Raw genomic sequence first — 14537 nt, forward strand, 5'->3', positions numbered from 1 at the left:
CTGTCTCCTAGATAGTTTATAATCACCAGGAACAGTGCAGGGCGTATAATACTTCCTCGGGGAACACTTATATTACTTCTGCTTTACTCGATTGGTTTCCGTCAGTTACTACGAACTATTATCTTTCTAACATGAAATCACGTATCTGCTCACACAACTGAGACGATACTCCACAGGTACGCAATTTGATTAGAAGTAACTTCTGAGGAACGGTGTCAAACGTTTTCTGGAAATATGGAATCAATTTCTAAAAATATGGAATCAATTTGACATTCACTGTCAGCAGCACTCGTAACTTCGTGAGAATAAAGAGCTAGTAGTGTTCAGAACTATATTTTCTGAATCGTTGTTAGCTGTTTGTCAATGGATCGTTTTCTTCGAGGTATTCGTAATGTTCGAGGTCAGCATATGTTCCAAAAAACTACTACAAATCGACGTTAGCAATGAAGATCTGCAACTCAGCGGATTACTCCTGTTTCCTTTTTTGGACTTTTCAGTGTTTCGGTAACGATCTTCGACGAGCGAGCGGCTGTATGCGATTGCAAAGTATGGAGATATTGTATCAGCATACTCTGAAAGGAACCTGAGTGGTATATAATCCTGACCGGTCCCGGCGGGGTCAGGGATTTTCTCTGTCTCGTGATGACTGGGTGTTGTGTGATGTCCTTAGGTTAGTTAGGTTTGAGTAGTTCTAAGTTCAAGGGGGCTTATGACCATAGATGTTGAGTTCCATAGTGCTCAGAGCCATTTGAACCATTTTTTGAATCCTGACCGGAGGCTTTGCCTTTATTAAGTGATTTAATCTGCTTCGCTACACCGAGAATATCTCCTTTTAAGTTACTCATGTTTGCAGTTTTTCTTGATGAGAATTCTGCAATAAGTGTCAATACTATCACCCAATCAGCTTAACAGCTCACGCATCCAAACTGCTGACTTTCGGAAAAACATCACCCACACTATTCCGAAGACTGCAAGAGGCGACAAGTGCGAAAATTATCACACAATCAGCTTAGCAACCTGATGCATCCAGGTTGCTGAGAAGAATAATATACAGAAGACTGGAAAAGAGAACTGAGGATCTGTTAGATGACGATCAGTTTGACTTTAGGATGGTAAAGATACAGTATAGGAGGTTCTGGCGTTGCACCCCTGATAATAAAAGCAAGGCTTGGCAAAAATCAGGACAAGTTTACATGATTTGTCGACCTAGAAAGGTGTTCGACAATGTTAACATGATGCAAGATGTTAGAAATTAACAGCAAAATTAGTGAACGCTGTGGGGAAAGATGTGTAATATACAAGTAGATTAAAAAATATGGTCTCAGTTTCAGTCATACGTGTAAGGTATTAGCTGTTGCGAATATGGAGTTCCATCAGCTGTATAACTGAATGATGACAATGAAAATTTGTGCTGGATCGGGGCTCGAATCCGGATTTCCTGCTTATCTCGAGCGCACGCCTTACCATTTTGCCTTCCGAGCATCACTCACGGTCACACCCAAATTGCCATACGATGTAAGCCACGTGTATATTCTTTTCTTGTATTAATTTACAGATTAGCAATTTTCGTTTTTCTTTACTTTACTTGTACTATGAAACCTTGCTTGTTGCCAAATTTCTTGTCTCTATGCAAAGGGCAAGCAATCTATAGGTTTTGATGAGTGACTTTTCCAGTATCAAAATATGTGATATAATGGCCGTATGTTATGATTGCATCGACTTAGAAGGTTAGAATTTTTACAACCCAAGGGACCATATGTGGCATTTTCAACTTGATACGTCAAACTAGTCCAGAAAAAAGGGTCTTAACTGACGGATAAACAAAGTAAAAAAATATTTATCGTGTGATACAACTACAAATTAACAGTTTCCGGATTTTTTCTTTTACTTGTACTGTGAAACCTTGCTTCTTGCCACATTTCATGATTCTAGGTTGCAAGTGCTACTTTGAGATGAAGAAGTTGGCACAGGAGAGGAATTCGTGGCGGGCCGCATCAAACCAGTCAGAAGACTGTTTAATGGCATACGTGCTGTAGGTTTTGATGAGTGAGTTTCCGAGTATAAATGGCCGTACCTTTTGGGTGAAGTGACTTAAAAGATTAAATTTTTGCACCGCCATGAGGCCATAGACTTTAATATATGACATAATTTATATCTCAGCCTGTCCATGAGAAGAAGTATTCTAAACAGTCGGGCAGACAGACGGACAACAAAGTGATCATATAAGGGTTCTGTTTTTACAGACTAAGGCACTGAACCATAATAATGAACTAGTAGTTGTGTGCAGATGCTACTGCGACAGCACAAAATATAGAAAATGTCATAGAAACAGTAACTGACATTTCCAAAGAAATATAGTGCTAGAGTCTGAAATCGTGCTACCTCTACATGAAGCAAAAGTAACGCAATTTGCAACGAAATATGGATTTAAAAAGAAGAGGAAACAACTGTAATAAAAATATAAGCGTTACGATGATATATTTATATTGGACATAAAAATTTCTCATTGCAGCCTGCATCTTGAAACTCACCAGGGTAGCCAAGAGCGCTGCTTCCTGGACTCGAGTAGGCGCGCCGGCCTCAGATCGAATCCGTCTGGCGGATTAACGACGAGGGCCGGGTGTGCCAGCCAGCCTGAATATGGTTTTTAGTCGGTTTTCCACATCCCACTAGATGAATACTGGGCTGGTCCCCATGTTCTGCCTCAGTTCCAAGGCTCGCAGACATCTGAACACATTTTCACTATTCCATGGATTACACTAGATGCAGACAGTTGTGGTACACTATTTCCTTTCCGGAGGGTACGTGGTGGTGACAGGAAGGCCATCCGGCCACCCATTCAAATTAACATGCCACATCTAGTTAACTGGCAGACCTTGCAAGTCGGGATTAGATGCTAGGAAAGAGAGAGAGAGACTTTATCTTGAAAGTAAAATTTTGTTAAGAATACATTTAATAAATTATGTGATAACGTTCACAAGGAAAGTAAAGCAAAGGTTTACAAAAACATACACTATGTGTGAGTGAGAGATGGTTGCTTTTAAAGAAGTGTAGAATAAAAGTTACTGTGTATGAAATGACCCATTTTTTTACTGATTACACACACGATAAGAGACGGAAATTAGCGCAGAAAGCACAAAATTTTGCTTATACAAAAACAAAAAAACAAAAAAATAGAGAAAGGCTCAGCTGGGCAAACCACTTAGAACGAATGTAGTGTTACGCAGCAGAATAATTTTAATGTACATGATTAAGATTTTAAAAGTTCTACCAGAACAGATTAGGTTAGTTCTCGACTTCTGTGCCAATCTGTATGTCAACAAGGAATACTGTCAATGTAACAGACCTCAGAGGTTGGTAGGCAGCATACAAACGTTGCTGCGCTACATACAAAGCGCTGTGAGGTAACATTACGTAACTTCACCGCCTGAGTTCCACTACAAAAGCAAACCTAAAAAGAAACGACCGTGCTCGGCGACCCAGAATAGGTACAGAATTATCACAGCTATGAAAAGAGCGTTGTTGGGTCCGATAAATGAGGGCAAATGAGCTCACACACTCACAGCCACCGTGTCATGGCGCAGGCTGTGATCTTTAAACACGGAAAATTTCGGAATGTACATTCTGTCAGTGTCGGTAGAGCCAAAGAGAATGACGTGCTATTGAGTTTCACTGAAACGACCTGGTTGGTTACTTCAACGATGTGAAACAGCCAACGCGATGCATACCAAAGTCTCGATCTGCCGTTGCTGCCTACTGGGTCATCGCAGATGAGAAGACTGGTGTGAGACCATCCCTTCTACACTACGGGTCTTCGTGGATGATATGCAAGCTGTCATCTTCACACTGACGAGGCATGGCATGGGCGTGCAGCCTCCGGGTCGACTCGTGAGCATCTTCTGCCATCTTGGTCGACCCTTGCAGGATGATCAGGGCCCAGTCTTCACGACAGCCGACATCGTTGACCACAGTCGGCACTGTCTGTCTAAGTGCACTACGGGCTGCCTTCGAGAGCGCTGAGCTGGGAGGACTCACTAGGTCATCTTGGAACGCCAATGAAACGCAACCTTTGGTTCGCCTTCCCCACAATATTATCTATGTGGTCTTTCCAACTGAAGTTGTTCGTAATTTTAACACCCAGGTACTTAGTTGAATTGACAGCCTTGAGAATTGTACTATTTATCGAGTAATGGAATTCCAACGGATTTCTTTTGGAACTCATGTGGATCACCTCACACTTTTCGTTATTTAGCGTCAACTGCCACCTGCCACACCATACAGCAATTTTTTCTAAATCGCTTTTCAACCGATACTGGTCTTCGGATGACCTTAATAGACGGTAAATTACAGCATCATCTGCGAACAACCTAAGAGAACTGCTCATATTGTCACCCAGGTCATTTATATACAGATCAGGAACAGCTGAGGTCCCAGGATGCTTCCCTGGGGAACACCTGATACCACTTCAGTTTTACTCGATGATTTGCCGTCTATTACTACGAACTGCGACCTTCCTGACAGGAAATCACGAATCCAGTCGCACAACTGAGACGATACTCCATAGGCTCGCAGCTTGATCAGAAGTCGCTTGTGAGGAACAGTGTCAAAAGCTTTCCATCATCAGCACTCCACGTGGCCGTGGCACTGAACAGTGGCAGCGTCGTCATGATTCGCTGAAAGGCGTCAGCTCCCCTTTGCAGTATGTGCGCTCACGCCCGGTCGCCGGCTGCAGCTCTGACGATCATTAAATGTTGTTATAGATACTGCTCTCTCACTGACGCCTCTGGGTGTGAACTCGACCAGTCATCCACTGTACGCTCCAACTCCTGTTGACAACGCGACCCCAACTAGCGGATGAGTCACAACAGTAGGTAGTTATGTCAGCAGGAAGACATCCTGCTTGGAATGTATGTAAATGCCTTTTTAAGGCTAGAGGTTGTCGCAGCGTAAGCCAGCCAAGGATGACACGTTTGCGCAATAGGCGGTACAGCCTCACGCTTTAAGTGCTGATGATAAATATGGCTAAGAGTGAGGATATAAAAAAACGTTCACAAGTAGCTAGTTACATTGGATTCATACAACCTCCTGACCTTGAGCCAATGCAACGACTACCGAGACCATTAGTGGTTGCATGTGAACAGGGAGCGAGCTGTTGAAGAGACACGCAAATAGTATGGCATTCACGTTTAGTGATGTCATATAGTCACTGCTATGGCGAGCGGTAACGCACACACACGCACTGAAACTTTGAGATAAAACATGCAGTGTTCATACTTGGTCTTGTTACTCGTGTCGTATTTCGTTGCCACGTGATTTTTGCAGTGCCATTAGGTGATGCTTCACTGAAGTTGCCAATGAGGTTCTACAATTGAAATTTTGTCGGCTTGAACCAAAAACATGTTACAACCATTGCAGTACACAGTACTGAGATTAACGACTTTATTTTGTATGTTTTTCTGAATGAGCTATGTTGATGGAAGTTACAAGAAGCATGTTTGGTGTTGAGGTTATGCAATCGAACCTTGTCAATTTTTTATATTATCAGAGACTGGTAAACACCCGATCCTTTAACGAATCGAACTCCCATGTATGAAAAAGCTTAGAACTTGTGACTCCTTTACAAATGAGTTAATATATTAAATATTTGACGTTTACTATGTAAGCGAGAATAAGTTTTCAAAGAAAGCTCGGAGATTTATCCTGATTTGACGCGGCATGTACACCGAGAAATTTTTACTCAGTTTTCAAAGAGGTTTGAAATTACGTTTAAAGTTTGCTGGAAGACGCTGAGTACTCTCGACATCAAACACTGGATGGGTAGGCTGAGTAGTTTACGCTCTGTTCTAATCAAAAGATAGCTTTTCAAGCAGCTCAATGTTTATGACGTTATATCTCCTGAACGATACCTCTTACGGTGATATACTTCATAGGTAAATTAGTTGGTACACGTGAATACTATCTACAAAATGTGTTCCGAGTAGAGTCAGAAGGAAAGAAATAAAATAAAACATCATGCCTAATGCGGCAGTTTTACTGCACGAACAGCGAAAAAGTCGCAAAGGATTAACTTTTTTCCATTTATTATTTTGAAAGGGATGTGTGTGAGAAGAAGTTTCGTAATGGTTTGAAATTATATATAAAGTTTGTTGCACGTCAGTAAGTGCTCTCATTCTTACATACTGGATGAATATAGCTTGGCTATTTGCACTCAGTTCGCCACCTCAAGACATACACACCGTTTCCAGCTGTGTTACTTGTCTTGCTGTGTTAAACTTTTGACATAAGATTGTTCTTCTTAGTCAGTAGATTATGACAGGATATTAAACTTTTACATTTTGTCAACAATTACGTGGAATAGAGAAAATCATTTTTTTTGCCTCTGAAAACCGTTAGGTAGATGGCCTGCAACTTGGAGTGTCTTCCACGAACCATGAACCGGGTTAGGCGGTTAGTAACACAGATGCTGCAAATTAATTCAGGTTATGCTCATAACTGTGCATTGTTGAATGCCTCCAACTTCACGAAATTATACACTTCTGGCCACCCACCTGTGGCTGTGTGTTACCAGTGTACAAAAATGAACTTCGAGGAAGATTGTGATATTTACTGTTCGAGAATTTGCTGCTGAGGCTGTTTAATAAAGTATGAAGACAGTATGTCCATAATCAGCCACAGAAAAACAGCAAGTTTATCCACCAGTGTCGCAATTTATGACATTTTAGCGCAACATAGCATGTTAGAAACGGTGCAATTTGAGGAAATTCTTAACGGATTGTATCAGTTGAAATGCATAATTTCGTAATACCCAAGCATAACTTCGAAATACACCACATACGATATTTTAGTTAATGGATTGTATCAGTTGAAATGCATAATTTCGTAATACCCAAGTATAACTTCGAAATGCACCACATACGATATTTTAGCGTTGTAAACATTGCTTATGTCAAGGACAATGTTGATCTAGGTTCCATGTAGACCTATCATGAACAAAAATTCCATGTTTGCACCAAAATAAAACAGAACATAAAAGTATCTGTGTTATTCATCGAAATACGTAATGACTTCTATAACTGCGCAAGCCACGCACATGTCTCTTATTGTAATATGCAAGAATAAGTTCGATAGGCATCACACATGATAAAATTGTTTGATCAAAGACAGTAATGAACAAGCTTCCCCACAGATATCTAATCATGAACGACAATTCATTTTTTGAACCAAAATAAAGTTATCTGTATTATTCATCAGACTATGTAAAGATTTCTTCTGTAACAGTACACGTGAAACTAATGTTGTAACTTAACTCTTCTCCAAAAGTACACTACTGGCCATTAAACTTGCTACACAAAGAAGAAATGCAGATGATAAACGGGTATTCATTGGACAAATATATTATACTAGAACTGACATGTGATTGCATTTTCACGCAGTTTGGGTGCATAGAGTCTGAGAAATCAGTACCCAGAACAACCACCTCTGGCCGTAATAACGGCCTTGATACGCCTTGAGTCAAACAGAGCTTGGATGGCGTGTACAGGTACCGCAGTTCATCAAGAGTAGACACTGGTGTATTGTGACGAGCCAGTTGCTCGGCCACCATTGACCAGACTTTTCAATTGGTGGCCAGGGCAGCAGACGAACATTTTCTGTATCCAGAAAGGCTCGCACAGAACCTGCAACATCCGGTCGTGCATTATCTAGATGAAATGTAGGGTTTCACAGGGATCGAATGAAGGGTAGAGCCACGGGTCGTAACACATCTGAAATGTAACGTCCACTGTTCAAAGTGCCGTCAAAGCGAACAAGAGGTGATCGGGCCGTGTAACCAATGGCACGCCATACCATCATGCCCTTCGTGCACCCAGGTTCGTCGTTGAGCACACCATCGCAGGCGCTCCTGTCTGTGATGCAGCGTCAAGGGTTAATGCAGCCATGGTCTCTGAGCTGATAGTCCATGCTGCTGCAAACGTCGTCGAACTGTTCGTGCAAATGGTTGTTGTCTTGCAAACGTCCCCATCTGCTGACTCAGGGATCGAGACGTGGCTGCACGATCCGTTACAGACATGCAGATAAAATGCCTGTCATCTCGACTGCTAGTGATACGAGGCCGTTGGGATCCAGCATGGCATTCCGTATTACCCTCCTGAACCCACAGATTCCATATTCTGCTAACAGTCATTGGATCTCGACCCACGCGAGCAGCAGTGTCGCGATACGATAAACCTCAATCGCGATATGCTGCAATCCGACCCTTATCAAAGTCGGAAACGTGATGGTACGCATTTCTCCTCCTTACACGAGACATCACAACAACGTTTTACCCTGCAACACCGATCAACTGCTGTTTGTGTATGAGAAATCGGTTGGAAACTTTCCTCATGTCAGCACGTTGTAGGTGTCGCTACCGGCACCAACCTTGTGTGAATGCTCTGAAAAGCTAATCATTTGCGTATCACAGCATCTTCTTCCTGTCGGTTAATTTCGCGTCTGTAGCACGTCATCTTCGTGGTGTAGCAATTTTAATGGCCAGTAGTGTAGTTTTCTTCGCAAGACTGGTTGACAGAGGTGTCATTTTCTACAGTTATGCAGCTCCAACTGTAAGCTGAGAAGTAAATCAATCAAAAATTTTTCCTTTCTATAAAAATGAAGGATTGAAACTTGAGTAGAAAACATGCAATCACATATGCAAACAACTTTCTGAGTCTGATAAAGACTGTGCTTATTCGGTTTTTAAATTTTCCCATTTTTTAAAATGGGGAATGCCGAGAAAAAGTTGGGCTGTCTTTAATAATTTCTTTACCAGTAAGACATCTTCATTGGAAAGTGTTTACATTTACCTCTCACATTTTACACAGTGGTAATGAAGGAATGAGAAAAGGTATTTCAATCAATACTAAAGTGAATCCTATCTGAAAAACACTCAACAGCAGACAAAGATGAAAGCATATATATTGAATATAAATTTTTGTAAAATAACCTGCAACTAGTCAGCTAAGATCCCGCACGAAAGTGAAATTTTCACTCTGAAAACAACCACTACATTGTGCCCAGACCGTCGTGTCTGAATAGCTGAGTCCTAAGTCTGCTGCCACGAAAGGCAAGGTTCTGGGCTCGAGTTCGAGTCTGGCACGCAGCTTTGATATGGCCAGAAGGTTACAAACATTTGGTATTTATAGTAAATGAGGTAGACAGTTCAAGTTTGCAATGGCGAAGTTTCTTGATATCACACGGTGTTTTTCCTCACACATTTACTTGTAAAACTTAGACCTGCATAAACAAAACAATTCTCCGAGATTACTAAAGCAGTATATACTTAAACTGTAATTTGAGTTCCAGGTTTTGTCTCACTCAGCCATCCTTGGTTGCAAGCAGAAAGGGGCGCTGAACGAGAAGGAAGCGAGCTCCATTCGGCGCACTGACTGGCAGCAAATCCAAAAGAGATACCGGTCATATGCGAAGTACACCAGCGACAAGACACAATCAATACCAACACTGTGCCATAGTGATGGTAAAGCTACCGATCTCAGCGCCACTAAAGCGAAGTTACTTAATACAGTTTACTGAAATTCCTTTACGAAAGAAGACGAAGTAAATATTCTAGAATTCGAATCAAGAATTGCTGTCAACATGAGTGACTTAGAAGCAGATATCCTCGGTATAGTGAAGCAGCTTAAATAAATAAAGGCAAATCTTTCGGTTCAAATTGTATTCCACTTAGATTCCTTTCACAATATGATGATACAATAGCTCCACACTTAGCAAATATATACAACCGCTCGCTAAATGAAAGATACGTGACTGAAGACTGGAAAGTTGGTGAAACTAATAATCAAGAAAGGAAATAGAAGTATGGCTACGAAGTCTTTCGCGACGTATTTCTTGAGTAAAAATTTCTCGGTGTGCATGCCGCGTCAAATCAGGATAAATCTCCAAGCTTTCGACCACTACCTCCATGGTCGTCGTCAGGGCTAAAACTGACTGTCGTGAACTATTTTTTTTTTTCTTTACTGTATTTCAATTCCCCATCGGGGCGGGCTGGCAGCAGCATATGCGCTGCTCTTCAGCCGAAAGACATAGAACAAAACAATAGAAGACATTTAAAAACAGCAAAGGAGAGAAGAAGGCGAACATAGATATAAAAAAGGGAGAACATCATGGAAGGCAATACACAAAAAACGGGGTGACTGTAAAATGGAGATAAAAAACTGTTTAAAAGTAGCACACACAAAAAGCCACACACTGCGACGATTAAAAGAACACAAGGCACAGTATGACTGGAGCATAAAGGTGTTGACGGATGGCATAGCACACAACGTAACACTGACGGTGAACCTCAAGGCAGTACACAATTAAAATCACACCTCTTGACGCACACGAGAAACAGCACGAAACACAACACTGATGTGGCACACTGATGATGATCAATACAGAGGATCTGCCAGGTTCAAGGAGATGAGGGAGACCTGAAGAAGGGAGGGAGGGGAAGAGATGGGGGAGGGGAATGGGGGGCGCTCAGAAGAGGGCCAGGTAGGGAGGGATGTGGGAGGGAGAGAGGCAAGTATGGGGTGCAGGGTCTCAGGGGAGGGGGGGATGGAGGAAAATCCGCTCTGGGAGAAGGAGGAAAGAGGAGAAGGGGGCCCTGGGGAGGGGGGGGGGGAACAAGGCCGGGTTATATTTGGAAGGAAGGGTATATGTCACGGCGAAGTTCGTCATCCGGGAGGGGGAGGCGTTGGAAATTGCCCTGATGAAGGAGATGGAGGGTGTGGAGGTGGAGAGAGGGAGGGATACAGCGATAGAGGCGCGGCAACGGGCGAGGGGTGGAGAGGAAGGAGGAAACCAGAGGGTGGGGGGGATCAACCCTGCGAACAATGTAAAGGATGCAGAGATGTTGGAGGAACAAGAGGAGGTGGGGGAAGGGGATCAGTTCATACAGGAGCCGTGTGGGGGAAGGAAGGCGGATACGGAAGGCAAGGCGGAGCGCATGGCGTTCAAGGATTTGGAGAGCCTTGTAAAAGCGGGTGGGGGCGGAGATCCAGGCGACGCTGGCATAACAGAGGATAGGACGGATGAGGGATTTGTAGGTGTGGAGGATGGTAGAAGGATGCAATCCCCATGTCCGGCCGGACAGGAGTTTCAGCAGGCGGAGACGGGAATGGGCTTTCTGCTGGATGGTCAGGAGATGAGGGGTCCAGGTGAGGTGTCGGTCAAGGGTGAGGCCAAGGTATTTCAGGGTGGGGGTGAGTTGGATAGGACGACCATAAAGGGTGAGGTAGAAATCTTGGAGGCGAAAGGAGCGAGTGGTACGGCCTATGATGATTGCCTGGGTTTTGGAGGGGTTGAGACGGAGAAGCCACTGGTTACACCAAGTGGTGAACTGGTTAAGGTGGGTTTGGAGGGTACGTTGAGACCGTTGAAGGGTAGGATAGAGAGCCAGGAAGGCGGTGTCATCAGCATATTGGAGAAAGTGAACTGGTGGGGGTGGCTTGGGCATATCAGCTGTATACAAGAGATAAAGGAGAGGGGAGAGGACAGAACCCTGGGGGACGCCAGCCGTGGGATAAAAGATACGGGAGTTGGTGTTGTGGAGGGTGACATAGGAAGGACGGTGCGAGAGGAAGGAAGCGACCAGACGGACAAAATTGATAGGCAGGGCGTAGGTTTGGAGTTTAAAGAGGAGACCGGGATGCCATACACGGTCATAGGCATTTTGGAGGTCAAGGGAAACAAAAATGGCGGAGCGACGGGAGTTGAGCTGGAGGGACAGAAGGTGAACAAGGTTGAGGAGTTGGTCGTCAGCAGAGAAGGAGGGTCGGAGGCCACACTGGGTAAGGGGGAGGAGGTGGTGTTGAGCAAGGTGCCGATGGATACGGTGGGAGAGGAAGGATTCAAGGACCTTACTGAAGACGGAGGCGAGGCAGATGGGACGATAGGAAGAGGCGGCAGAAGGGGGTTTGTTGGGTTTGAGGAAGAGGAGGACGCGGGAGGTCTTCCACAGGTCAGGGTAGAAGCCAGTAGAGAGGATGACATTATAGAGATGGGCGAGGACAGTTAGGAAGGAATAGGGGCTTTCTCGAAGGTGACGGTAGGTGACACAGTCGTGACCAGGGGCCGTGTTGCGTTTGGCCTGGAGGAGAAGTTTAATGTCTTGTGCTGTGATGGGAGTGTTGACGTCGGAGGGGGGCAACTGCCCCAAGTACTGGAGACTAGGAGCAAGTGGAGCGACTGAGGTATCAGCACGTTCCATGACGGTGGGGAAAAGAGAATAATCAAAGTGGGGATCGTCGGGGATGGAGAAGACCTTGGAAAGGTGGGAAGCGAAGTGGTTGGCCTTACTGAGGTTGTCTGGAAGGGGGCGATCGTTATGGAGAAGGGGGTAGTGGGGAGCGGAAAGGGAACCAGTAAGACGATGGAAGGCAGACCAGTACTTGGAGGAGTTGATAGGGAGGGTGGCATTGAGTCGTGTGCAGGTCTGGTGATAGTCCCGGGGTTTCGTTGCTGTAATAAGGTTCTGTACGTGTCGCTGTATTTGCCGGTGGCGTTGGAGTGTATCCCTGTCACGAGTGCGGAGGAAGGAGCGATAGAGGCGGCGGGATTCACGGAGGAGGAGGACAGCCCACGGAGGGAGAGTGGGACAGTGTGGGTGGATGGTTTTAGTAGGAACATGGGCCTCCACGGCGTCAGTAATTACCGTCTGAAGGAAGGACGAGGCGCGGATGATGTCGTCAGGATGGCGATAGGTAAGAGGGTGGCTTTCGACCTGGGTGGAGATGGAGTCCCGGTAGGCATCCCAGTTGGCACGGCGATAGTCATGGACGACCTTGGGAGGGGGTGCAGGTTGCGGAGCCGGAGGGGGGCGGTTTGCAGACGTTATGGTGAGAAGGACAGGGAGGTGATCGCTACCTGTGGGGTCAAGGACGGCGACAGTGATACGCCCAAGGAGGTTGGCGGAGGCAATGACAACATCGGGGGTGGTGTTACTTTCGGGTCGGGTGTGCTGGGAAATGGGAACAAGGTCACCCTGGATTGTGGAGAGGAACTGATGCCACCGCCGAAGGGCAGCAGGAGTGCGGCTATGGATGTTGAGGTCGGCGGCAATCACATAGGTGGAGAAGGTGTGGTCAATGCGTGAGATGAAGTCATAAGGAAGAGGAGCAGTGGAGCGGACATAGATGGTGGCACAGGTAATGGTGAGGGAGGGGAAGAAGACGCTAAGGATAAGGTGTTCAGTGGGGTCATTGAGGAGAGGTTGTGGCCGGACGGGGATATGCTTAAGGTGGCCAATCGCGACTCCACCCTGCGCACGAGGACCAGGAGCATCAGTGCGGTGGAGGATATAGGGGGAGGTGCGGATAGAATGGTGGGGCTGGAGAAAGGTTTCGTTCAAGAGGAAGGTGTCGACCTGGTGGTGGGAGAGGGTGTGCATGAGGAGGTATTTGTTGGAGCGGAAGGAGCGAATGTTCTGGAAGAGGATGCGAGACTCGTGCCGCGCCATGACGGGAAGGAGGGGGGGAAGAGAGGGAAGGGAAGAGACTTAAACTAGGGTGTCGAGGCGGGTGAAGGTGAAGTGGGCTTGGTTGTGGGAGTAAGTGGCGAAGGTGTTCAGGTGGAAAACAGAGCGAGCAGCAAGGGATATTTGTTGGAAGGTGTGCGGGCGCTGAAAAGGGTGAATGTTTTGGAGTACAACGGTAATGAACCGGATGATGTCCTCGGCCGTGGGGGGTGGACAGAGGGAATTGTTAGGATGGACAGGAGGATCGACGTGACGAACTGGGACTGTAAGTTCAGGGGTGGCTGGAGGGGGTTTAGCTTTACACTTGTGGGAGTATGTGGGATGGGGGCCATTGCAGGTATTACAGGAAGGAGGAGCAGCGAGGTTGGGGCAGTTCTTGAGAAAGTGAGAGACCTTGCAATGGGGACAGGTGGGGGGGTTTTTGCAGTTGGGAGTCAGGTGGTCATTGTACATCAGGCACCGTTGGCAGCGGTAGGATTGGGGAGGGGATTTGGAGGATTCAACAGGGTGGCGACGGTGGTATATCAGGGCACCCTGGGTGAGGAGATGGTCTATGGACGGGGCGGACTCTGAGAATACCCGCATGAGGTAGGTGGGACCAGAGGCATTGTGGATACGGCGGGCAGAGCGGATTTCCAAGTCCGGGTGGGAGTTCAGTTCTACCAACACTTCATCCTCTGTGATCACCGGGCTGAGCTTGGTGATCACAGCGGTGTAGGTGGGGGGGCGACGGGGAGGCTGGGGCTGACGAGGAGTGGAAGCGGGAAGGAAGGGTGTCAGAGAGGCGTGGGGGCCAAACATAGCTCGTGGGAGTTTTCGCAGGAGGTCTGTGTGAAATGATGGGGACGGGGACTTGATAAGGACTGAGTCCCTACGGGGAATGAGTTGGGAGATGGGAGCACCAGGTAAGTACTTTCGTATTTCCTTGGTGAGGGTACGAGCGTCGAGGAACTTAGGATCGGGAGTTGACAGGACAAAGGTGTGGAGGGTGGGGGCCAAGGTAGGGGTGGCAGGAGGAGGGGTG

This window comes from Schistocerca piceifrons, chromosome 2, assembly GCF_021461385.2.
Source record: "Schistocerca piceifrons isolate TAMUIC-IGC-003096 chromosome 2, iqSchPice1.1, whole genome shotgun sequence".
Taxonomy (NCBI): Eukaryota; Metazoa; Arthropoda; class Insecta; order Orthoptera; family Acrididae; genus Schistocerca; species Schistocerca piceifrons.